The 26,964-nt window shown below is 34.8% G+C and overlaps 1 pseudogene; it reads right to left on the reverse strand.

Moving 5' to 3' along the window:
• Positions 1–6,834: 6,834 nt before the first annotated feature.
• Positions 6,835–6,953, reverse strand: LOC126007958 (uncharacterized; annotated as a pseudogene).
• Positions 6,954–26,964: the final 20,011 nt, after the last annotated feature.

The raw sequence follows: 26,964 nt of genomic DNA on the forward strand, positions 1-26,964 counted from the left end.
TCTCTCCGTGTGTCTCTCTATCTCTCCCTGTGTCTCTCTATCTCTGTGTCTCTCTCTGTCTCTGTCTCTCTGTCTGTCTCTGTCTCTGTCTCTCTCTCGCTCGCTCGCTACACACACACGAAAACAGCCACACACCAATTACAGTTGTCCTCTTTCTAACGGAAACAGACCAAAAATAAATAAATAAACAAAAATAAAAATGCAGGACCCAGGACACGCCCATCTTGGATTTCCTGAAAGCAGGCTTTTTTCTTCTAGGCCTTTGGAAGGTTCATACGGAGACATGTTGCTGCCCTCTGCTGGTCGTCACTAACTCCTCTGCAGTCCAGCTGGTCAGCCTCTGAGAGCTACAAAGTCATTCAGGCCACATTCCTTTTGTGAGCCCTGTCTTCTGCACTCCATACTTCTTCAGATAGCACCGCAACTCTGTAGGCAAAGTAGTTGCAAAACCAAACATAATACGCCGTGATGACCTTGTAGCCCAAGTCTGAAATGGCAGATTGTTTGCTCTGAAGGCTGTACTGTACATACTTGCCTTAACCCACCTAAATTGTGCGCCTGAGAATTTCAGTGCAGACATTCCCAACTCACTTCCTTTAGGCTAACACACTGCTATTAATTTCAAATGAGTTTAGGTTTGTGTATTTCATGTCAAGAAACAAAAATGCAAATCTCAGCAGCTCCAATGTACAAAAACTGCCAGCTGTCAGCAAAGTGCTTTACCATTGAGCCTCCATGGTGGCAAAAAAATAAGAGAGAAGTAATAATAACCATAATTGTCATCTTTATAACTCTTAAATATAGTCTTCTAATGGAGTTGGTAAGGACAATATAAAATTTATTAATCTACTAAACTCATTAATCTACTGGAAACAGAAATGGCTTAACTCACTGATTTTATTTATTGCACTCTAGGTGCTTTTATAAGTATCTACAAATGTCTTTTACGAACACAGAAACAGCTGTGGATTTCTATCAACAGAGGCCAACTAAACATGTATTAGCTATGTTTACTCTTTTATATCTAATTCAAATGGAAACCCTATGTAGGTGAATTTTTTTCCTAACTTCAGCGTATGAGATTATTTTTTGGGTGGGTGGGGGGAGCAATAGTTAACTTGGTGAAATATTTGAGATCTCTTTGTGGTATTTGGGGGAACTGTTGTGTGTTAGAGTGTATTTAAATCCTCCTGTATTATCGTGGCAGAAAAAAAACTGTGCTGTTATTGTAGTTGGCAACAAGATGCCTTTGGAAACTTAAGAGTAGGTCAATGTCTTTATGAAATATTCCAAAATCCTAGGAAATTTTGTTCTATATATTCAAGCATTATTTGGTTTTCATTAGTAGGAAATATAATTAGCTCTGGCTTGTCAGGAACTCAGATGAGTCATGTTTTTCCTTGGATCCACCTAATACACTAAAATGATTTTTTTTAACTAGCACATTTTAAAATGCAGTAAAATTAATACTTGAAAAAGTTATAAATTGGCATGTATCAACTTTATCTTGAGTTTCTATGAAGTTTCAGTTACTGGGTGAACATAATTTGGATCTTAGCCCATCCATAAATCAGTCACATAGCTGTGTTTGCATGAATGTCTGTGATATACACACATATACATTTGGAAATGATAAAGGAAAAAAGGTTACTATTGGAATATAAACTATCAAGCAAGATTCTAGTACTCATGCTTGAATTTCTTCAGTGGCCTGTATATGTTTGTTCATACATACATATGTAAAATGTGCAACTGCAAACATGTCAGTGAAACCTCATATGATGCTTTTATAGTGACATGCATGTTTAACATATGAGAAAAGTATTTACCAATGTACTGTCCTTTGATTCGTAAATACCAGTGCTATTCATGCCAGAAACTTTTCTAATATTACCATTAATATAAATATTACATTGAGGTTTCACTGCACATTCATGATGTGATGAGATTCCACCTTATAAGACATGTATGTGGATAGAGACTTCAGTGCACTAAGAATAAATACTCATATTCCTGCTTTAAGTTGCAGCCAACTTACCACCTAATCACTGTCATTACCACCAAACTTTTCAAAAACAGTTGTTGACTACTAAAAAGTAATCAGTGGACAGTTCTTTTTCAGGAGCAGTGAGCACAGTAGTGTGATTATATCTGGAAAAACATCTCAGTTGTACAGCTGTATCCTCCTCAAAATCCGGTGAAGAATGCTATTTTTCTAGGCTGAACTTTTGTTATAAACCTAATATTCAGAAGGCAAGAGTTACAATCCTGATGTGTCTTTTTTTTTTCATTTGTTAATTCTGAATGTATTTTTAACAGAGTGATTTTTTTGACTTACTAGTGTAATTTGCATTTTAAAAATAAATGGAAAAACCAAGTCAACTTCTGAGTCATCCCTAAAAACCTCGGCTCCTTCTCAAAGTATCAACAGTTATGTCATTATCAAGGAAAGCCACACGAAAGTAAATGCTAATGTTTTATGTCAAGCAGGAATGTGTTATTAGTAAAAGGGAGTTATCCAGGTCATAACATCATTTTAGCTCAGTTACAGGTAAGCTTACACTTCAATTATCTCCTGACACCAAGAGTTATTTTATTAGACCTGTCTAGAGTAGACAGGTTGTCCTTTGGTGAAGTGTCCTACCCACCCCCCACCTCTGCCCCTCTATACTCTGGTCTAAGAGTTGGCATTAGACTGGCAAAGGTGTGAGGTCACTCTAAAACCTTTAATCATATATTTGGGGATTTTCCATTTTTATGAACTAATTGATTTTAAATGATGTAAAATACTCAGTTACTGCCACTTCTATTACATAAACTATGACAAGTAGAGTAAAGCATCTTGGCTTATACTAGAGAAGCAAAAAAAATATGAACCCTTGATATTTATGTGTATAAAATTTTAGGTCATACTCATCCTATTACAGGGGTGGTGAACAAGTTCGACACAAAAGCCAAAATTTTAAACTGTGAGAGTCAGAGAGCCACACCACACAGTGACCTGCCAAACAAACACACAAAGCATCTGATTTTAAAATAATCTATTAAACACATATTGCATTTTGCCATCCTGCAGTGATGGTGAGGGTGTGCTGCGTCCTCTACACTAAGAACTAACGGCCGGATGTGACCCAACATGTGCCACACGGGTCTCCCGCTAGCTGGCCCATGCAGCTGTTTCCCGGAATAGGAGACCGGATGACGCAGCCTGGGGGCGGGACTCTGCGCTCGGAGATCTCTCCTCAGAGGTCCCTCCTCAGAAGCAGCAGAACAAAATCCAAACTTGACAAAGAGCCACAGTATACGATATCATGATAAGAGGCAAAGAGCCGAATTAATTTTGCGGGGAGCCGCATGCAGCTTAAGAGCCGCGTGTTTGCCACCCCTGTCCTATGAACTGATTGGTACAAGACATAAGCTTTGAGCTACATATGAAGCTGTGTCCTTCTCAGATATATCTCAGCCTACCAGTAACCAAAAACCTGCAATTGATTGAAAATGAGTAGAAATTTGTGGCAGTATCGTAAGAAGTTGAAGATCAACATGTAGGTTTTGATCTCGGAGTCAAATATTGACAGTCTTGTCAATATTCAAGTCTGTATTTATCTCCTTTCTTGTATAAAGTGAGACTGGGTGGATCACATTTCAATGCTTCCCCATGTGAGGTCAATCACATGCCACATATCAGTTGTATAAATATGAAGAAAAGGGTCACAGTTAAAGTAAAAGAGATAGTACAAAGCCAAGGCACTTACCTTGCATGAAGCCAACTCAGGATCAATCCCTGACATTCCATATGGTCCCCCTAGCATTGCCAGAAGTGATATATTAACCATAGAACCAGAAAACAAAAATAAAAAAAGAAAGAGGAGGACAAAGCGAAAATGTTAATAAATTCAATACATGATATAACAAATATACCAGATACATACATACAAAAATGTAATTTGCTGCTGATACCAACATCATCACTTAGCAAATATTAAAAGATAATCTCTAATATCATAAAATAAATATCAAATATCCACCATATTATAGTGAATTGATTTTTAAATTCAGAAGTCTAAACTCTATAAATAGATCACTTTTAAAACATGTGAACTTTTGCATCACAAAGTTCAGAAATTTTCAATATTCTATGTATCTTGAAAACACAGTTACTTATTTTTTCTTTTTTTAGTATATTAATAATTTTTATTTTGACTAATGTAGATTACGAATCATTCACAGTAGTTTTTCAGGTACATAGTGACATTGAACCAGGGGCATTCCCACCACCAATGTTATCTTCTCTTCAGCATGCATCCTATATTGCCCGCCTTTGCCCACAGGCTGCTAGTATAAGTGGTCCCTTCAGAGTCTAGTCTGTGGTAGATTGGGTATCGATTCTGTTGTAGTTGGCAAACGATTTAGTCTTCAAGTCTGATCATTTTTTATTTCTACTCAATGTTCATACGACTGTTTGGTCTTGGAAAAGCACAGTGACCTATTATTCTACAATAAATTCCAGAATATATACTTAATCAGGTAGATTAAACCAAACTCAAACTATTTCTTTAAAACACAATATACAGTTTGTGCTTCTATGAACTCTCCAGATTTTCTGCAACAAGCACACTGTTACACAATTAAATAAAGCTAAATTTTGCACAAAAAGAATTATAAAGTCATAAAATTATTCTTTCAAATTGTTCAAAGGTTCAATATAATCTCTTATTGAATTTTTATTATAGTTCTTATAGCTGGAAAGATAGCACAATGTAGAAGGAACTTGCCTTATAGGCAGTCAAACCACACTTGATCCCAAACACCCTATATAGGTGACAGGAATGATTCCTGAGGGTAGAATCATGAGTAAGCCCTGAGCACTGTTAGGTGTGGCCCAACAAACAAAGAAAAAAACCAATAACTTACATCCATTGTTACCATTAGGGTAATAATTATCTAAATGAAAATAAGCTTTTTGTTATCTTGTAAAAGAGTATGATACTTAAACATAAGCATATAAATATAAAAATATGCCTAATATTAGAGGGAATGGATCACTCATTTTCCATATAATTGCTGTATTTAAGGATAGTGGTATCAGAAATAATTGTAGTTAGGTTTCAGTCATAAAATGTACACCACAATTTACCAATGAAACTTTCCGTCCACATTTCCTTTTAATACCCGATCCCTGCCTGTCTCTGGAGCAAGATTTTTCTTCTCTCTCTCTCTCTCTCTCCTCTCTCTCTCATTTTTGACACTGTGGTTTGCAATATTGCTAATGAGGCGGTGTCATGCATGTCATTTTTTTAAATTTTTATTTTGACCAAAGTGAATTACAAATCTTTCACACTAATTTTTTAGGTACATAGCAACATTGAATCAGGGGCATTCCCACCACCAATGTTGTCCTCCCTCCACCCCTGTTCCCAGCATGTATCCCCCTCCTATACCCCCTGGTTTGCTAGTATAAGTGGTCCCTTCTTTGTCTTTGTCTAGCATGTTGTAGATTGGGTATCAATTCTGTTGTAGTTGGCTTTGGAGTTGGTGTTCAAGTCTGATCATTTTTTATTTCTACTTAATGTTCATATGACTGTCTGGTCTTGGTACCCTCCATTATTTCCCCCTCAATTTGTGAGGCGGAACAAGATGGTTCAAATTATGTGGTTCTGTTTGAAGGAAAGAAAAATAAATAAAATGGGGCTAAAATGAAACAAGCAAAAAATAAGAGGAGTCCTTAATGCCATTTTATCCACTTTCAGCACCCAGTACAGAGTGATCCGTTCCAATTAGAATTGTTGTAGTAGAACCGTTTCTCAATAGTCTTTATGGCAAGTTTCTTACCACAGACTGATACTCCTGATCTTTATTTCTAATTGTCCCTGGATATTATTACCAAGCTTTGACTTATTTTTCTAATATCCCACAGATGAGTGAGATTATTCTATGTCTATCCATCTCCCTCTGACTCATTTAACTCAGCATAATAATCACCATGTCCATCCATGTGTAGGCAAACTTCATGATTTCATTTTTCAAAATAGCTGCATGGTTGTCCATTGTGTAAAATACCACATCTTTAGCCACTTTCTTAAGCCACTCATTTGTTTTCAGGATTGTTTTCACTCCTGGGTTGTTTCCAGATTCTGACCATTGCAAATAGTGCTGTGATGAACATAGGCATACAGAAGGCATTTTTGTATTTTGATTTTGTGTTCCTAGAGTAAATCTCTAGAAATGGTACTTGAATAATACGGGAACTCAATTTCCAGTTTTCCAAAAAGGCTGGACTAGGTGGCATTTCCAACATTAGTAATAGTGCCCTTTTTTCCACATCAACACCACCTCTATTCCTATGTTTTTGTGTTGTGTGTCAGTGTGTCAGTTGGTGTGACGATACCTCATTGTGTTTTTTTTAATTTGCATCACCCTGCAAACGTGGAGAAAATTTTCATGTGGCTTTGACAATCAGTATTTCTTATTTAAAGAAATGTCTGTTCATTTCTTCTCATTTTTTGATGGAGCTAAATTATTTTCTTGTTAAGTTCTGTCAGTACCTTGTATATCTCAGATATTAGCCCCTTATCAGTTGGATATTGGGTGAAAAGTTTCTCCCATTCTGTCATTAGTCTTTGTATTCTAGTCACTGTTTCCTTTGAAATGCAGAAACTTCTCAATATAATGTAATTTAATTTATCTCTGCTTCCAATTATTTGGACAGTGGTTCTTTCATCCTTAAAGTTGTCTTTAGTCTCAATGTCATGGAGTATTTTGTCTATGTTTTCTTCTCTATTCCTTGTAGTTTCGGGTCTGATATCAAGATCTTTTTTTTTCTTTTTTTTTCTAAGGCTACAGCACCTGGTATTCCCAGGTGGTCTCCCATCCAAGTACTAACCAGGCCTGACCCTGCTTAGCTTCCAAGATTAGACAAGATCAGGCATGTTCAAGGTGGTATGGCCGTAGACTGATATCAGGATCTTTAATCTATTTTGATTTGACCTTTGTGCATAGTGTTAAAGAGAGGTCTGAGTTCACTTTTTTTTGCATCTTGTTGACCAGTTGTTCCAACACCACTTGTTTTGTCCCTTTATAAAAGATTAATTGATTGTATGCCTGGGGTTCATTTTATGAATACTCCAGTATTTTTCATTGATCTGAGGATCTGTCTTTATTTAAATATCATGATGTTTTAATGACAATAGCTTAATAATACAATTTAAAGTTGAAGAAAGTGATGCCTTCCATCATCCTTTCCCTAAGGATTGCTTTAGCTATTCATGGGCATTTGTTGTTCCAAATAATTTTCTTTTGGGGAGCACACTTGGTGAAGCTCAGGAGTTACTCCTGACTAGGCTCTCAGAAATCTCTCCCCACACCAGGCGGGTCTTCATGGCCTGCCCTGGCAACTCAGGCCCTGGGGGTGGGCGGAGGAGGGAAATTCTTCCCTTTCAATTTTCAAACTGGAGAGGGAGCTCGCAGTTGGACCCAGCAGAGCGCACATGCAAGGAAAGCAGTCCCTCTTTTTTATGTTCCTAATTGGATAGACACCAAGACTTTCCTTCTGCCCCAACACCATCATCCAGCTCCTCATTGAATGACACCCTCTCGGTCTGCAAACAACTACGACCAACACACCTGTTGACCCATGCTTGGTGGCCCCTCATGCCCCCATCAAACTATGGATTGTTGCATGATACCGAAATCAGCTTCAGCATAACCCCTAGTTCAAGGACAATATAGGGTTCCGTAATGCCGCAAAACATGTCTCAAACTCAACTAACACCTGTTGTCGTCAAATATCCTTGTATTCTTTCTTTTTTTTTCTTTTTAAAACCTAAAAGGGTCACATGTATCTCCTTTGTATATCTCAGATGTATTCCCTTAACATCTATAACTCTTTTCAAATATCCTCATTTCTGACAATTTTGCCCACTAGATTAGTTATTTGATTGTTTGATTTTCCCCCTGTGAGATCTGTTTTATAAGCAATACTGGTAGAAGAGTAACTCTGTATAGATTTCACGTTTATACCAAGTTACGGGAAATGTTGGACTTTATTCGTTGGCCCACAGATGCACCAACAATATCTTGTGGCATTGCTTCTCTTTTGCATAGGCACATTAAAATAGGAAAATAATACATATGCAAACAAGTTCTTATCTAATAGAGATGGGAACACAAATTTGGTAATGTAATTAGGCCTTTTACCCTGAACATTGGCATAATGATTTGGCTCAGGCCTCAGAAGAATGGGCATCGCCCACACACACCTGAACAATGGATACCATCTATAGAAACAACCACAATTGTCTATAACATTACCAGGATCCAAGCCTCGACCAGGAAAGACCTACTACTGCTTTGGCATTGACTTACTCCAAAGAGTACTCCCAACACCCAGGCGACTCAGCAACAGTCTGCATGCAGAGCAGATCGCTCTGCATTTAATGATATGCTGAAACTAGAGGATGCTCCACATCAGCCTGACATCAACGAAAGAAATGCACAGGATCCAGAGTCTTTAAATATAAGTCTGATACCAACTATAGCTAAAGTGTGAAAAAGTTTCACCGGGACCTTGAGAATAACTGGAGTTGGATAGACTGGTATGCCTGGAACCCAGAGTCTATCTTATGCCAATAAACTTCTGGGGTGAGGCCTTTTTGTAATCAGGTCAAGGATTTTTTTTTCCATTTTTCTCCATTTTTCTGGATCTATGCAAACATTGGTGATTGCCACTATCACACACTTACTATATTTGTTTACTCTTATCCTTTAAGGAAAAAAATACAACTTACTGAACTTAAAAACAAAACAAAACAAAAAAAAATTAAAAAATAATCTCTCCTGGCTTGAGGAACCATATGGGACACTGGGAGATCAAACCGTGTTCCATCCTAGGTTAGCACATGCAAGACAGACACCCTGCTGCTTGCACCACTGCTCCGGTCCCTGTTCCAAATAAATTTTAGTAATGTTTGATCCACTTCTTTGAAGAATGTCATGGTGATTTAATGCTTTGTACAGTGTTGGCATTTTAATTATGTTAATTCTCCCAATTCATGAGCAGAGTATCTGACTCCATTTCTTGTATCCTCATTTATTTTTGAAGCAGTATTTTGTAGGTTTCCAACCCCCCCATAGGTCTTTCACCTCTTTAGTTAACTTAACTCCAAAGTCCTTGATTTTTTGAGGCAAAATTGTGTATAATATTGGTTTTTTAATGTCTCTTTTTTCTTTTTAATTACTTTTATTTAGAAAAGAATTGGTTTTGCATGTTAATTTTATAATCTGACACTTTCATATACAATTCTATTATTTCTAGAAGCCTTTTGCACTTTTGGTAGAGTCTTTAGATCTCTCTAAATATAGTATCATGTCATCTGCAAACATTGATAGTTTGAGTTCTTTTTCTATCTGGATGTCCTTGTTATCTTCTTCTTACCTGATTGCTATGGCAAGTACTTTCAGTATTATGTAAATTAAATGGCAAGAGGGTGCAAACTTGTCTTGTGCTATATCTTAAATGAGAGGCTTTTAGTTTTCCCCCATTGAATATAATGTTTACCATGGGCTTGTGACAAGTGTCCTTGACTATATTTAAAAAAGTTCCTTCCATTCTCATATTGTTGAGAGTTTTTAACTATGAATAAGTGTTGGATCTTGCCAAATGCTTTCTCTACATCTATTTATATGATCATATGATTTTTATATTCCCTTTTGTTGATATGACATATTACATTGATTGACTTGCACATGTTAAAGCATCCTTGCATCTCTGGAATGAATTCTATTTAGTCATAGTGTATGATCTTCTTGATGACCTATTGTATCCTATTTGCTAGAATTTTGTTGAGGATCTTGCATCTGTGTTCATCAAGATATTCGGTTTAGTTCTCTTATTTTGCAGCGTCTCTCTCTGCTTTTGGTATCAGAGTTCTATTAACTTAGTAGAAAATATTTGGGAGTATTTCTGTTTCTTCAATTTCCTGGAAAAGCTTGAATAAGATCGGCAGTACATCCTCTTTAAAAGTTTGAAAAAATTCACTTGTAAATACATCTGAGCCTAGGCTTTTGTTGGGGAAAGCCTTTTGATTACCCTTTCAATTTTCTCAATAGTGGTTTGTTAAGATAGTCCATATCAACCTGGTTTAATCTTGGGAGGCTATAAGAGTCCAAGAATTTATCTTCTTTCAGCTTCTCTTGTTTTTGTTTTTGGTTGTTTTTTTCACCTATAACTATTTTCTTTTAATTTATATATTGTTGGGTTTTTTTTGGCCACACCCAGTGGTACTCATGTGTTACTCTTGACTCTGAGCTCAGAAATCCCTCCTGGCAGGCTCAGGGGACCAGATGGGACGCCAGGGATCAAACCCGGGTTCGGTCCAGTCGGCCACTAGGAAGGCAAAACGCCCTATCACTGTACTAATAATTTTGGTCCCCTCAGCTTCTCTTGTTTTAATGGCATAAAGTTTATCAAAGTAATCTCTAATTACCTTTTGAATTTCTGCAGTATCTGTAGTAATTTCCTCCTTTCTATTTCTAATTTAGTTTATTAAGTTTCTCTTTGTGAGTCTTGCTAAAGGTTTATAGATCTTGTTTATTTTTTTCAAAGAACCAATTCTTGTTTTCATTGATCTTTTGGATTGTTTTTGTGTTTCCATTTTATTAATTTTTTCTCTAAGTTTTAATATTTTCTTCCATTTTTCTGTTTTTGGTTCATTTGTTGATCATTTTCTAAATTTTTAAGCTGTGCCATTAATTTATTTATGTAGACCTTTCCTTCCTAATGAATGCTTGCAAAGCAATAAATTTTCTTCTTAATACCACTTTTAGTTTTCTCTTAATAACACTTTTTCTATACTAAGATCATTTAAATGGGGCTAGAGTGATAGCAATTGGTAGGCCACTTGCCTTGTATGCAACTGACCAAGATTGGATTCTGGGCACCACATATTAGCCCCGATTCCTGCCAGGAGTGATTCCTCAGTCAGAAAAAAAGCCCTGAGCAGTTAAAGTATCCCTTAACCAAAAACAAACAAAAAAAGACAAAAAAAATTTAATGATGTCTGTATTTTAACAATTAAAAATACATTTAATTAGCTATTCCCCTATAACTCTAAACCCATAATTCTGTCCTAATTTACCTCAGAATAGCATTGTCATCTGAATGCATTTCATACAGCATTGCATACAAATTATTGTGTATTAGCCATAAGTTTTGTCTGTTTAAATATTTGGTGGGCCAGACAGGTTTAGTGCAAAAATTAAAATAAAACGAGACTTTGGTGGAATTTTTTCCTGACTTTTATTTCTGTGTAATGTCTACAAGAAGATAAATCACTATTATCTTTTTTTAATAATATCTTTATTTAAACACTGTGATTACAAACATGATTGTAGTTGGGTTTCAGTCATAAAAGAAACACCCCCTTCACAAGTGCAAATTTCATCACTAATGGGAATCGCCTTTCTCGCTCCTCCCACACCCCGCCTGTATTTGAGACAGGCTTTCTACTTCCCTCACTCATTGACATTGTTAAGATAGTTATCAGTATAATTATTTCTCTAACTGCACTCACCACTCTTTGTGGTGAGCTTCATATTGTGAGCCAGTCCTTCCAGCCCTCATCTCTGGGCAGTATTACAATAATGTCTTTTATTTTTCTTAAAACCTCTAAATGAGTGAGTCTATTCTGTGTCTCTCTCCCTCTGACTTATTTCACTCAGCGTCATAGTTTCCATGTGCATCCATGTATAGGAAATTTTCATGACTTCTTTAGTATGAAGCCCAAGTTATTTTCATCATATGAGAATTTTTCCTTAGGATTCACCTTCATTCTTCTTTTTTTTTTTATCACTGCTTACTATAATTTCCCCCCAAAAGGAAAGAACAAAACTGTATAGATCTACTTTGTTCAATTTAAGACATGCTAGTGTCTTGACAGAGTCATGATGAGAGTAAAATATCTAAGACATTTAGATACCCCAGATCTTTCAATTTACCAAAACTTGAACTAGATAATACATGTATCTGACTAATTTACATTGAAGTCTGCACAATTATCAAAGTTATTGCTGTCTGTGATAACTAAGAAAAAAAAGATTAGTTCATCTTAAAAGGGATAAAGACACATCGTTTTATATTTGTATAATGTAATGAAGTCTGTTTTTCAAAATTCTCTGAAAATTACAGAACTTTAGGAGCAAAAGTGTTTCAAATTTGATGAGTAATGAAAGTTGACTTTTGTATGATAAATACAAAGAAGAAAAACATCCTCCTTTTAGAAACTACATGTTGATATTCTGACAGTGTAAAACGTTATTAAAAATTAAAGCAAATGTTTTCTATAATGAGAGCACAGATTTGTGGCACCTTAAAAATACAATAAGTATATTTTTAACCTCTATGCTCAGATATATTTAAGCTATAATAGCAATGGAATAAAATAACTCCCAAAAAAGATTGCAAATTGATGCTGTCATGCCAAGAATGATGGATTGGCTCAATTAATCAGTAAGTCTTTTCTAAGAGTCCTTCGGGGAGTTATTTACCACAGGCATTCACTGTTTATTCCCTCTCCATGCACCTGTCATTTTTCTTCGTTATTTTTCTAGTTTTACTCATTATATCCTTTGGGGGATATGTTGATTTTCATGTGCAGAGAGGTTTTACACACAGCTGTCTAGATATAAATCTTCCAAAGCCAAACTGGAGACCACCCGAACACCTGAGCCTCTTGTCATTGTTGTTCTTGGGAGGGAGTCAAACAATTGGACACCTGATTACAAATGGTAAGTAAATGGTAGCATAGCACATTGGATGACAATTATTTTTTTAATCTCATTAGTAAAGATGTAACAGCTTTGTACTCCACACATCAGGGGATTAGCTCCTTCCCATCTCCAAAAACATATAGTCAGGACAGAGAAGCCTAGGGTTGAGGAATTTGGGCCTATGAAAAAAGTATCAGATTATGCTGTTTTGTGTACTGAAAATTGGATATCCTTTTTTTATTTCTCATTTCTTTGTTGTTGTTGTTGTTGTTGTTGTTGTTGTTGTTGTTGAGGCTATATCACCTCAGTCAAAGGGTTTCACACTTGTTTGTGGTGCTTCCGAAGATTTCACATTTCTGACACCAGGAATCACAGCAGTGGTGCCAGTAAGATTTTATTCAAAGATATGAAGCAAAGTCCTTCACAAACAAGAAGGCTTGCTACCACTAAGTCACACTCTTGTACCTCCAAAAACCAAATTTTCTTCAACTTGGGGCATTTCTATTTTTAGTAGGTCAAAATATATGTTAGTTTATGTTAAAAAGAGTAAGTTTCCAAGGAAAGGTGTCTTCGACCAGAGCAACAGTACAGAGGATAGGACTATTGCTTTGCACACAGCCAACCCATGTTAGATCCTAGATCCTCCATATGATTGCTGGAGGCCTTCTAGGAGTGCAGAGCCAAAAATAAGTCCTGAACATCAACAAGTATCAATAAGAAAATAAAAGTAATAATAATAAAAAAACAAAAAGAGGTGTCTGAAGAGGAACCTTAATGCCACATTTTTCTGTCACGAATAACTGCTTTTTTGTAGGGTCCAGTGCAGAATAAAAATGTGGATCCTCTTACTCAAACAGTAGGATAAAACTGAAGAGGCCAGTGAAGGGGAAGGAAAACACAAAGATTGGATAAAATATTGCTTTTTAATACAATTTACAAAACTTTTTAAAAGTATTTTAAAGGAGATAGGGAGATAGAACAAACATCTACATTGTATGAGTCCTCGGGTTAAATCCCTGAACCCACATACAAGGGTGGTTCTAGATGCACTAAGCACCTGCAGTTTCATTTTCCTAATGTATTCTCAATGTTATAAAGGTAGCACAGTATGTGGACTTTTAGCCTTGCTCACCGATCCAGATTCGATCCCCAACATTTTATATGTTCCTCAAAACCCTACAGGAGTGAGCCCTAATGTCAAAATAAGCTCCATGCACTGCCAGGTGTCTTCCAAACTACTTCCCTCCCCCACAAATGATATTGTTCTATAAAGGATAACAATAAGAATAACATAAAAATATAAAATAAATAAATTTATTTATAAAATAGTACCTTATAAGAATTCAAAAATTATTTTTATTTATCACAAGATTTTGACTCACTTTTTCAACTTTATGAAATCATCCAAGTAAATACTTTTAGGCAATTCATTTTCAATTAATATAAAGCAATATGACATCAGTCACTAAACAAATATATCACAATTCACATTTTATAATTTTTAGTCTTTAATGTGAATGTTTTGGTGCAGTCATTTTGGAACCATGAAGAATATATTATAAAGAGCGATACATAAGTATAAGTTTCTGGCATATTCTTTTGAATATAAATTTTAACAATTTGAGTTCACAGCACTTTTCTAAATGATTTGGTGCTTCATAAAAATCAGTCTCATGTAAGTTGAATATAAACTAAAGATATATACTAACACTTTAACTTGCAAAGTCTTTCCAAGACGTTAAAAATGTACATTTTCTCATGATTTCTATAATCTGAAAACAACTGCTCCTGTTCTAGTGCTGCATTTACAATTAGAAGAATAAATAACTTTTTATATTATGAGTAGCTTTAGTAGCTTACTTATCTGAAGCATCATAATTTCCTGCCTACTGCTAATACTGTAGTTTTTTAACTCAATATCTATTTGTAAACCTGTAAATATTTGTCTTGCAAAATTGCATTACAAATAAAATAATGTGTATTAAACAAAAAAGAGACTCAAATTATTTGGATAATTTCAATAACACTCTTTATTGGAATTTCCATGTATATACTTCTATCTCATAAAATTTGCTTTTTATTGCCTGATCACCAGCAATTTCTGTCTTAACATTAAGCTATAGTTATTAGTTTTGAGCAGCTGCTGGGAGCAACTTTCTTAGGGAATTAATAAGCCAGAATTCCCAGGACAATTCAAGACCTTTGCTACCTCCTGCAGCACTGCTGCACAGCCAGCCCTGCCTAGCAGCCCTGAGACAAGGCAAGCCAATGCGCTTATGTGCCTATGTGCATATGTACCTAAAGGTTTGAGCCAAAGCTACTGATTTCTGCTACTAGATCACAAATAGTTGTGGTATCTGTCTATCCAAGGCATTTTCTCTGTTAGATATATGGTCAAAAATAATATATCAATTATTTTAAGGAAGAATTTTAGAACAATAAACCCAAGCTTCAGACACTCTGAGCATGAGAATAATGTATGGTAGTTGAGGTCACAAACTCATAGAGCTAGTTCATCATGCTAAGAAACCAAGAATTAAACATTCTACCTCTGCCTCCACTTCACCTTACTTACCTTTGGTTTCTAAAATACAGTTTTAATGCATAATTTTGTTTTATTATTAAAATTTTTACTTGTTTTTTCTAATAATCAAAGAATTATTATGTTTACAAAGGGAATAAAATACACAAAAATAGATTAAATGGTTTGGATTATGACTGATGAGTATTTTCAAAGCTTAAATAAAATGGTATTACATATGTATTTAATTTGTCAATTAAATTTTATACATATATTAAAAGTGAAACTTTGTTGTGAAAACTGGAATTAATTGGGGTTCCTGGACTCTAATATTTATTACTTAATTTGATAATGCTAATTTAAAGGTAAATTTCAAGAATATAATAAAGAAATGATTCTCAATTTCTCCCACTAAAATTTTAAAGTAAGAATTATTGAATTTTATGATTGTACATATAGATTTAAAAATAAGACATATTGTTATAATGGTTTAGAAACTAAAAATTTATAAATGTATCATTATCCAAGACACCATGTGTCAAAATACTACAATAAAATGACTATAATTAGTATCAGTGCAGGATATTATATTTTAAATCTTCATTTTATTTCCTGTGTGGATATATAATAGGTACATTAAAGTACTGACATATCCCCTCTTCCTTTTCTCACTTTTCAGCATTTTGCTATTTAATATAAGAATTACACAATATTCTACAAGATTACAATATGATAAGTGACAAACCCAAATCTTAAATATTGTGTCTGCAGAGTCCAGAAAAAATTTCTAATAATATCTCCAAAGAGGAATATACAGATGAGTGTAGCAATGTTTTCATCTCAAATTCAAATATTATGATCAGAGGATCATAATAGATTACTTACTCACAGAATAGGTAGTTCTGATTCTTTCAAGGTACTTCCTTCCAATTACCCCACCTTTCTAAACCTATTTCATTAAAAGACTAAATGGAATTTCATTATAATTAAGACCATCAAGCCGGGTGAACTTGGATGAAGATTTGCTGTTATTCCTCCTAAGAGTAATAGCAGCTTAAATGCGATTCTGTTATTACCATATTTTTTTGTGATCACCATGCCTTCCATGTCTACAACAGGAAGAAAAAATACCACACTAATTCTTGGTAAACAAGGTAAATTTTGAATGAAAACAAGATACTTATTAAATACGATTTTTTTATAGCTTCTCCTTAAGCCTCTCTTTTGTTTAATTTTCATTCAAAAATTATACTGAGAAGTACTGAAGGGCTGGAAAGATAGTACAGTCTTGCATGCAGCTTGGTTCTCAACATCCAGGTCCCGGAGCCTGTCAGGAGTGATTTTTGAATACAAAGACAGAATTAACAACTACGTGTCAGTGGGAGGGAGCTCAAAAAAACCAAACAAAATTAAATAAATAAAAAAAGAAGTGTTGAGCTTTAGTAAAAAGAAATAGAAAACCAAACTCATGGAACTTTTATGTACTGTTTTGCAGTGTTATTTGTTCTAAGAGGCTGGATATAATATTACTACAAAATGTTATATTTTCCATGGGCAATCTCTAGAGAAGATGTGAGCCAAGTCTCCAACCTGCTGAAACCTCACCAGCTGCATTCACCCCTACAGTTGCTGATTTGCCAATGACCCAGATTCACCACTTAACCACTGACCTCTGCAGAGATGCCAAACTGACCAAAAACTCCAGAATATTCCACAGTATTAATTACAGAGCTTAGAATTCCTTAACTGTTGTAGCCACATAAACAGCCATAAGACAACTCCAAGTTTTTCAATACTGTAATCCCAGTAGTGTCACACACTAACCTAGATATTAGTATGAATTTAAAGTCTCCTGATTTTCAGAAACCAAACAAATAATAGAAAGATAAATAGCAACAGGTAGTTTAATAAACCTTCTGAAAATGAATAATTGAGGCAATATCCATCATCACATATGAGACTTGAGCCTACCAGGAGCAATTTCTAAAAGCAGAGCCAGGCATAACCCTTGAGTGCCACTGGTGTGGCCCCCCAAAAAAGGCAAAAATAAAATCCGGTAAGATGTCCCCATCCAACAAATGTGGGGACTAATTCATGCCATGTGATTTGGCACCCAGAGCCATTGTGAAGAACTGCTGCCCTGCTCCCTGCCTTCTTTCTTCGGGTGGCAGCCCAGAAGACACCAACGAACATATCTCCAGGACCCAAGCCCGCATCTTTTAACTCCTGAACCCCAACTCAGCACATAGTAAAAAGCACACTACAAGCGTCACAATTAGGAAATGTTGCAGTACAATCCCATGTATAAATAATCAAGATGACTGCTTTGATGAAGAGTACCAAACAGCTAGGTATCCTCTCAGATAAGATGTTTAGAGAAGAATTACGGGAATTGTTCATGGAGCTCAAAGATTAACTTGAATGGAGCACAAATAAGAATCAAAGAGGATTTGGAGATTGAAATTAGAAAACTTCATACTGAAATAATCGGTCTGAAAAACTCTATTTATGAATGAGAACCTCAATGGAAAACCTCTCCACTGGCGTAACACCAGCTGCAAACAGGGTCAGTGAGCCAGAGGATGAGATGCAGAAGAGATAGGAAAAGAACCTTAAAGCAAATGATCTGATAATATCTAGACTACTCAAAGAATGTGAACAGATGAAAATAGAAGTCTTTGATAAACTCAACAGAAACAACATAGGAATCAATGAAGTCCCAGAACAAGAATAATTATGAGAGGAGTTGGAGGAAGAGTGAGAAGACAGGAGGAAGAAGAATGTAAGAATATGGCAAAGAAGAGCAAGAAGAACAAGGCAAAGAAGAAGAGTAAGAATAAGTCGAGGAAGAGTAAGATGACTATTGTGAAGAATATTAAGAAGATGAAAAGGAAGAAGAAAAAAGAGGAGGAAGAAAGAGTAAGAAGAAGGCAAAGAATAGTAAGAAAGGAAAAGAGAAAGAAGAAAAAGAGGAGGAGGAAGAAGAGGAGGAAGAATAAAAAGAAGAGAAGAAAAAGACAAGAAAAGAAAAGAGGATGAGTCTAAGGATGTGGTTCAATTTGTAGAGTAGGTGACCTATATATCTCAATGCCTAGATTTGATCCTAAATGATCTCATGTCCATGCTCTATTATTCTCACAACTTGTATAAATTTATATAATCTATTATGTTGAGTGAAATAAGTCAGAGAGAGATAGATGCAGAATAGTGGACTAATCTATGAATTTTAAGAAAAATAAAATACATTTTTACAATAATTCCCAGAGACAGAAGAGAGGAGGGCTGGAAAGTCCAGCTCACAACATGAAGCTCACCACAAAGAGTGATGAGTGCAGTTAGAGAAATAACTACATTGAGAACTATCAACATAATGTGAATGAATGAGGGAAGTAGAATGCCTGTCTAGAGTGCAGGTGGGGGTGGGGTGGGGAGAAGGAAGATTTGGGACTTTGGTGATGGGAATGTTGCACTGGTGAAGGGATGTTCTTTACATGACTGAAACCCAACTACAATCACAATTCTAATCAAGGTGTTTAAATAAAGATATTAAAAAATAACTTTCACAAAATTTTTGGTGTTCTTAAAAAATAATTTTATTACCACTTACCTGTAAACAAGCAATATAAAAGATATTACTTTGTACCTGCCAAAGTCACAGACTTGGGAATGGGTGAAAGCTCAAGGACAATGACAGAAGGTATTTTAATTTGGTGATGGGATTGGTGCTGGGACATGGAGTGGCACAGATGTATTATGATCAATTATGTATAGCCTGGTCTTTAAATGAAATGATTTATCATTTAAATAAATAATAAAGTGACATTTTCCTAAAGGAATATTTATATTAAAAGTTTTGTTTAAAAGTCTGAAATAGGGACCAGAGAGATAGCCTGGAGGTAAGGCATCTGCCTTCCAAGCAAAAGGATAATGGTTCGAATCCTGGCATCTCATATGGTCCCCCGTGCCTACCAGGGTCAATTTCTGAGCGTAGAGCCAGGAGTAACCCCTGAGTGCTGCCGGGTGTGGACCCCCAAAAAATGTCTAAAACAGAGCTATAGCAATAATACAACTGAGAAGATACTTGTCTTGCACATAGCTAATATAGGTTCAAATGAAAAGGTTTCTGTATAGCAAAGGAAAGATCTAAAATTAAAAGACACCCTACTCACTGGGAGAAAATATTTGTATACTGTAAAACAGCTAAAGGTTTAATATCCAATATTTCAAAGAACTCACAAAGATTAACATCAATAAATCCAATAATCAGATAAAAATGTGGAAGGGACCAGAGCTATAGTACAGCATATAGGGCACTTACCTTGCACTCAGCTGACCCAAGTCCTACCTTTTACAGCACATATAATGATGACAGGAGATGACAGGGGACATCTCTGAGTACTAAGATAGGAATAGACCTTGAGCACTGCTCAATGTGGCCCCAAAATTAAAAAAATAATAATACCAAATTCGGAAAGGAAATGAACAAATTTCTCTGAAGAAAATAAACACATGGCTAGTACATATTGGATAAAGTGCTCATTGTCATTTACTATCAGGAAAATCCAAATTAATCCAAGATAATTAACATGAGATATCATTTCACACCAGTGAAAATTACAAATTGCAGAAAGTATAGAAACAACATATTTTGGGTGGGGATATGATTAAAATAGACTCTTATACACACTGCTGGTGGAAATGTTGTCTGGTTCAGCCCATATGGTAAACAGTATGGGGGATGCTGAAAATTTTGAGAATAAAGTTACCATATGACACAGTGATTCCACTATTTGGAATCTATCCCCAAGACACACAAAAAACATATGTAAAACTAAGTTTATTATTTTATTCAGTATAATAGTCAGGATATGGAAACTACCTATGTTTATAGACAGAAGAGTGGATAATGAAGTTGTGATATACATAGATAATGAAATAGCATCCCAATAGATGATAAAAGCATGCAATTTATAGCAATTTGGAAGGGACTAGAAGATATCATGTTAAGTGAAGTGAGACAGAGGGACAAATACAAATACCAGATGTTCTCACTAATCTTCAATATATGAATAAGTAGCAAAGATAAGCAAAATATGGCACTAGATTAAAAGAACAAAATAGTTGAGGAAAAAAGAGGAATGGAGCTTATAAATAAGAATAGAAAATCTCAAAATTACATAGGATCGGGGAGAAAGCAGCTAGATAGGGGTTCTCATGGTGTAGAGACAAGTTGTCTGTATATATCAAAACCACTGGACTCAGTCTATTGAAATCATGGAACCCAAAGTGCAATAACCAAAATTAAAGAAAAGTCAAGGAGTCAGGTTAGGGGTTGGAAAAGAACCTTGGGCATTGGTGAAGGGAAGGGCTTTCTGGGGTATTAGGATAGGAGTTGGGAACATCATATCCTGAAAACCCATTGGAAACAAAAAATGAAAAAAGTAAAGACTATGTAAATCATGATGTTTATATTGAAAAAAGAGAAAATTAATTTCTAGGATGGACTAACTAATATCTACCTGCATTATTTTTTCAGGAACATTCTTTAATGTTGCATAAACCTAATATTTGAATTTATAACATAGAACAATATGGAACATGACATTAAACAAATTTTACTGAAACACATAAAAATTATAATGAAATGTAAATCTTCATTAAATAAATGCAATATGTTAATATTATGGTTTCTTCTGTACTCCCAAAAACGACCTCCAAAAACAGAACTGGTCTTAGTTCTGAGTAATGCCAGATATTATCTCCAAATAAAAAAATAAAGTAGCAAATTCACTTACTAAAGTATAACAAAGGTGTAGAGAATGATAAAAGTTACTTCCCTTACTTGCACCTTATTTCTCCCATTAAAGGTGATCTTATTAATCTGTTGTGACTTTGCAAAAAAAAATGACAGAGAAAATCATATTCAGGTAATGCTCTTTTTGCAATTTTTATAAAATAAACTATGCACTTATTGTACTTTGATTTTGCATACTTGCTAACTTATCAATGTCCATTTACCTCATTAATTTTAATAAATAATAATTGAATTATATTTGGAGCATCATAGTTTTATCAATTACTCGACTACTGCTGAACACTGAATTCAAGATTACTTCTAACAAATGACTTTCTGAATTAATTATTTTTACATACTTCAGGATAGGTAATACAGGAATTTTACTACAACTAAAAGTTCTTAGGACCAGGGGAATAGCAGAGGGTTTATGAATAAGGTTTATATCTCGAAGACAGGCAGGGGAAAGGGATAGAAGGGAAATGGGGACATTGATAGTGGGAAAATTGCACTACTGAAGAGGGGTGTGCGTTTTATGACTGAAACTCAATTACGAGCATGTTTGTAACCATGGTGCTTAAATAAATAAATTATTAAAGTAAAATAAAATAGAAATTAAAAAATGAATAAGGTTTAAGATTAGTGTTTGCTCTAAGGTTCAATGAAAAAGGCAGAAGCCCCTATCTAAAAGATATAAATAAATTTAAAATAAATAAAATAAAAAGGGAGGCAGGTGTGGCTAGATTTTGTTGTTGTATTTTGTATAGGTGCAGTAAACGTTGGGGAATTAGAAAGGAAATTTTCTTGGCCTAAGAGATACAGGTTGTCTCCACCCATGAAGCATTCTGTCATAAGACTACAGGTTTCTGGCATGTTGTTTATCCAACCCCAGTCTTTCTTTATGGATCCAGAAGAAGATCTGTTCAGTTGCGGTTGTCAAAGTCGATCTTCTGTAATTAGAGATCTTGGGTTTTGCAAAGATCCTTGGACGAAGCCTATCTTTCTACAAATTGAGAAAAGAAAAAAAAGTGATGGGACCCATGGGCCAAGTGATCTCAGGAGCATTGAGGGAAAAAAAAGTCAGATCTAACTACCCAAACCGAAGTCAACAACAATAAAATTAAGAGATCCAAACTATAGCAAGCTATACACAAAATGGACCTGTTACACTAGCAGTCCAGGGGGCTATGGGTGGAGGCACGGGATGCATGTTGGGAACTATGGTGGAGGTTAACACTAGTGTTGATAATGGCCCTAATTAACTGTTATTATATGCTTGAAATACAACTGTGAAAGATTTGTAATTCACAATGGTCTCAATAAAATTAAAAAATAAAGATCTTTTTCTTATTTAAAAAAATAGTGTTTGCTTCCAACCCCCATTCAGTTCTATATACTCCTCAGTGTGTTAGTGAAACTCTAGAGGTCCCATTACACCACCAAACCCATGAAGTATGGCATTCTTCCTTCTAGCAGCAAGCTGTCCTGTCAACCCACCAGGTATCATTGAATTGGCCTACTGAACTATACATTGCTTAGGAGGCCCACCTTCCCCAAAAATCTAAATGGTTGCTCTTGTATTATTTTTAGCAACTAATTATTTTTCTTATGTCAACCAAAGTTAGATTTTTTTTTGGAGCATACTGCTTTTTTTCTCCACTGAAATGCCTTCCTTAATGACTTTCTCCACTGAAATCTGTTCCACTTTCCTTGACCTGCACCAACTCTAGAAATTATGGTAGAGTTTAAAAAAAGACATTTTTGATATGGATATTTTTATTTCCAAAATATAAGATGTGCATACCTATTCACCTATTATTTATAATTTGATCTTATTAATATATTAAGTATAGTAATCAAAATTTAATAAAAACTAACCTTATATCATCTTTATAACTCACTTGAGTATAAATTTATTTAGAGAGACCCTTCAATCTAAGTATATGCTCCAATAATTTTAGCATATTAACATTAGCATTTTAGCATATTAACATTAATATGCCTTTGTCATAAATGGAAAAAAAAACTGCTTTCACTTCAAAGTTGCTAACAAATACTTGTTTGAAAAATACTTACCAGGTAGATTTTCATTAGTTCCTTGATATTTCAAAATGACCTAATCTCTAAAAAAACAAGTACAGAAGTATTTATATCCAGAAAAGGCAAAGAAGTCAGAGAGACGGAGATGATAGGGTTCTTGCCTCTTTCATGACAGATCTAGATTTGTTCGATGGCACTACAATAATATTTCCCAAACCCAGTCTGAAATTTGAGCTAGGAGTAAACCCTAGGCACAGCTAGTTATCACCCGATCCCTGAAAAAAAAGTCAAAAAAATGTATAAGTATTTTCTAGAATGGCACATATGAAAATGGAGTATAATGTATTGTATGGCACCACTTACGTATGAATTGTCAACAAGGAAGGCAATATCTGCCCTGTGTCAGCTATGCATAGAAATGGATAGTCAAGAGTCTCAGAGTCTATACATGTGTGCCAATTGCAAAATTCTTTTCATTAATTTCAAAACTGTAAAAATATTTATAATGTGTTTTTCTCTAATTTTGGGATTTTTTTAGAGAAATTTATGTAAATGCCAACTCTAAAATACATTACTTTCCATTCTTTTTTACATTTCTTGACACCTAGATAAACACACTTTTTTTTCAGCCACACCCGTTTTATGCTCAGGGGTTACTCCTGGCTAAGCACTCAAAAATTGCCCCTGGCTTGGGGGGACCATATGGGACACCGGGGGATCGAACTGCGGTTCTTCCTTGTCTAGCGCTTGAGACACCTTACCTCTAGCGCCACCTCACCGGCCCCAATAAACACACTTTTATCAAAAAATATTATTGAAAGCTTTTCACATAACATAATAAATGTTTAGTAGTTTACCCACATGCAATGATCAGTTCTTAAACTTCCCAATGGAAATGAACAATATACTTGAACCTACTCTATTTTTCCCAGCTAAATAAACTAACTCACATGTGTATGTATGCATGTGTGTGTATACACACACACACACATATACACACACACAGAGAATCTACTCTGGATTGTAAAATCTAATAAAATACAAAGGAGGTGAAATGTTACTTTTAAAAAACACAATTAAGTGGTAAATACACAGCAAATCTTACAAATATGAAACATGATGGGAACAATTATTGTCAAAATATTTTAAATTTATTAGACTATTTCTTACCCACTCTACTGAGATTTTACTAAGCAAAGAAAAAATACCAATCTTGGCAAAAATAAAATAACTGATGAGACGTATTTTATATTATGAAAAACCTTAAATTTATTCATATATTTGCTAAGTGAAAGAAAGAATAAAGCAGTCAGTTGCAGAAATGAAAAACTCATTTTTGCTCTCACTTTTGTTCTATTTCATTTAGTCTCTTTTTTCCTAAACCTATTACTACTGCTACTAATGTTTCTGCTACTCCTGCTGCTTCTAATACTACTACTACTACTATTACTAGTTCTACAACTATGCTACTCCTACTATTGGAAGTGGAAGGAGGACAGATAAAAATGACATGCAATTATGTAAAAGGATTCTTTTTGGATTATATTGCAAAACATCTAAAATATCCATAGTAAGAACTAGGAACCTCTTCAACTTCTATTGATAGGTTGGCAGGTTAGAGAATTGACACAAACACACATAACCCAAGAGTCAGAAGATCTGGAAAAAAGGGACTGCAAACAGTGATGTATTAAAAAAATGTTTGTTTTTCATGTTAGGCACACTAAAAAGCTAAATTATATATTTTGGGAGGGTTTTTTTTCCGAGCATTTAGAAACTACAACTTGATTTTTGTTCAACTGCACAAAATTAGATCCTGGTTGACACTAGTAGAACTGCATTTATTGCAATTTCTCCAATAAAGAATATTTTCACAGCAAAGGATCATTTCATACTCATTGAAAGTATCTAAGACACTTCACATTGTGAGATGTTTCCATAGCATTTCAGGTCCATACGGCTGTGCTAATCGTTCCGGCCCAATTGTAATGTTTTTGAGAGCTACCCTCCCCACTGTGGTGCTTTGGATCACGCACTTCAGTTGGTGTTCTCACATACATTCTGATTATAATACAAAAATTCACTGCAGTGCCCATACACCTTTTTCCCAAAAGTTCCACTTCCTGGCTATGAGGCCCAATATCTAATAGTTGCAGAACTCACAGGGCAGTGTAGCCTGTTTCCAAACAGATCTTACTCATGACTGCAGTGCTGTTAGAAATCTTTTAGATCATTGCTAGCATATTAAAACAGTGAGCTATTAAAACAGTGGAGCTTCAAGGATCAGACCACATGTAGTGAGACTAGGAATTGAACTTGCCATCTACTTGCAAGTTAGGAATTCTAAGCCACAAAGAATATTTTCTAACCCCTCAAAATCTCTTTCTGACTGCAGTTTTCTCCCTTCAATCCTCTCACTCAGGTGATTCCCTAATTTATTGATTGCAGAAATCAGTTCATCAACTCTATCTCACTGCTCATCACTCATTTTGTGTCCTCATTACATTTCCTATTCAGGTCAAATGCTAATATAAAAAATTCTAAAAGCTTTCTCTCAAAAAAGTTTTATTCACTCCATATTGTTTTTCTACTAAATTTGAGATTCGTCAGTAGACCATCACCAGACTTATGCCAAAGGCACTAAGAAAATGACTTTTAAAAAGCTATGAGTTTCAATTGCATTGAGCATTCAATGACCTGGGTTTTATGAAGTCTATCGTATTTTCTTCACTATAGTAAGTTACTTAAATATACTACACATGTATAAAACTTACCATGCTACACCATTTCATTCTCACAAATGATTTTTTATATTCTAATTAAAGTACAACCTTAATTAGGGAAAACTATAAAAAAATCTGTAGCATTTTGCACAAAAGCTTTTTATGCTGACTATATATGTAATAATCATCTAAACAAAACTATACATTCCAGCACATCTCTGGCTCCCAATTGTTGTTATGCTATCCAATTTATTATATTACTTTCTAGCTGTTATGCCCCTTCCATCCCCCTCAAATAAAAAGTGACTGCGATATCAGTCACTAGATCACTACTCTAATCTAATTACCTATCAGTGCTGCCTATTCTTGAAATTCTTTTAAGTGAAATAAAATACTAAGTATTCTTTTATGTGGGTATTCATTTGCTCAATAGTATGATCGTGATAGTGTTATCCGAGATATTGTCAGATTATATTTGATTAGTTTTCCTGCTTCCTAATATACTATAATATGGATCTTCCTCATTGAATGTATTCACACTGCTACTGTAGATAGTAGAGCTATAAACATTTATGAACATATACTAAGGAATATAATTGGTCATTTTTTCCAGATAGGTAGGTAGATGGTTGTCAACTACTTGCTACATATACAAGTACAAATTGGTTTTGTCTTTTGAAGTCTAAAATAATTACCAAATGCATTTTCAACTTTTTTTTACACAAATGTACTGACTTAATGACATAGATACTCCTGATTTCCCAACAGTAATTATTGTCCTTAAGATCATTTAACTCTGTAGGGATACAATGATATTTTAATATGCTTTTTATTAGCATCTTACTAATGAATAATAATGTTGGGCATGGCACATTTTTGTTTGATTATTGGTAATTTAGGTGCCTACAATAGTCTTTTAAATTTTTATTTTGTGTTTTAATGTACTATTAGGAGATTATTAGGTTTTTGTTATAAATATCTTTTATATGCATATCCTATCTGTATATACTACATATATTGTAAATATATTGTCTGAATTTGTGGTCTGGCCCAACATTTTGTTTTCTTTATCATGTTTGATGAACAATGGTTTTTAAGTCCAACTTATTAATTTTTTTGTT

This window comes from Suncus etruscus, chromosome 4, assembly GCF_024139225.1.
Source record: "Suncus etruscus isolate mSunEtr1 chromosome 4, mSunEtr1.pri.cur, whole genome shotgun sequence".
In the NCBI taxonomy this organism is placed as follows: Eukaryota; Metazoa; Chordata; class Mammalia; order Eulipotyphla; family Soricidae; genus Suncus; species Suncus etruscus.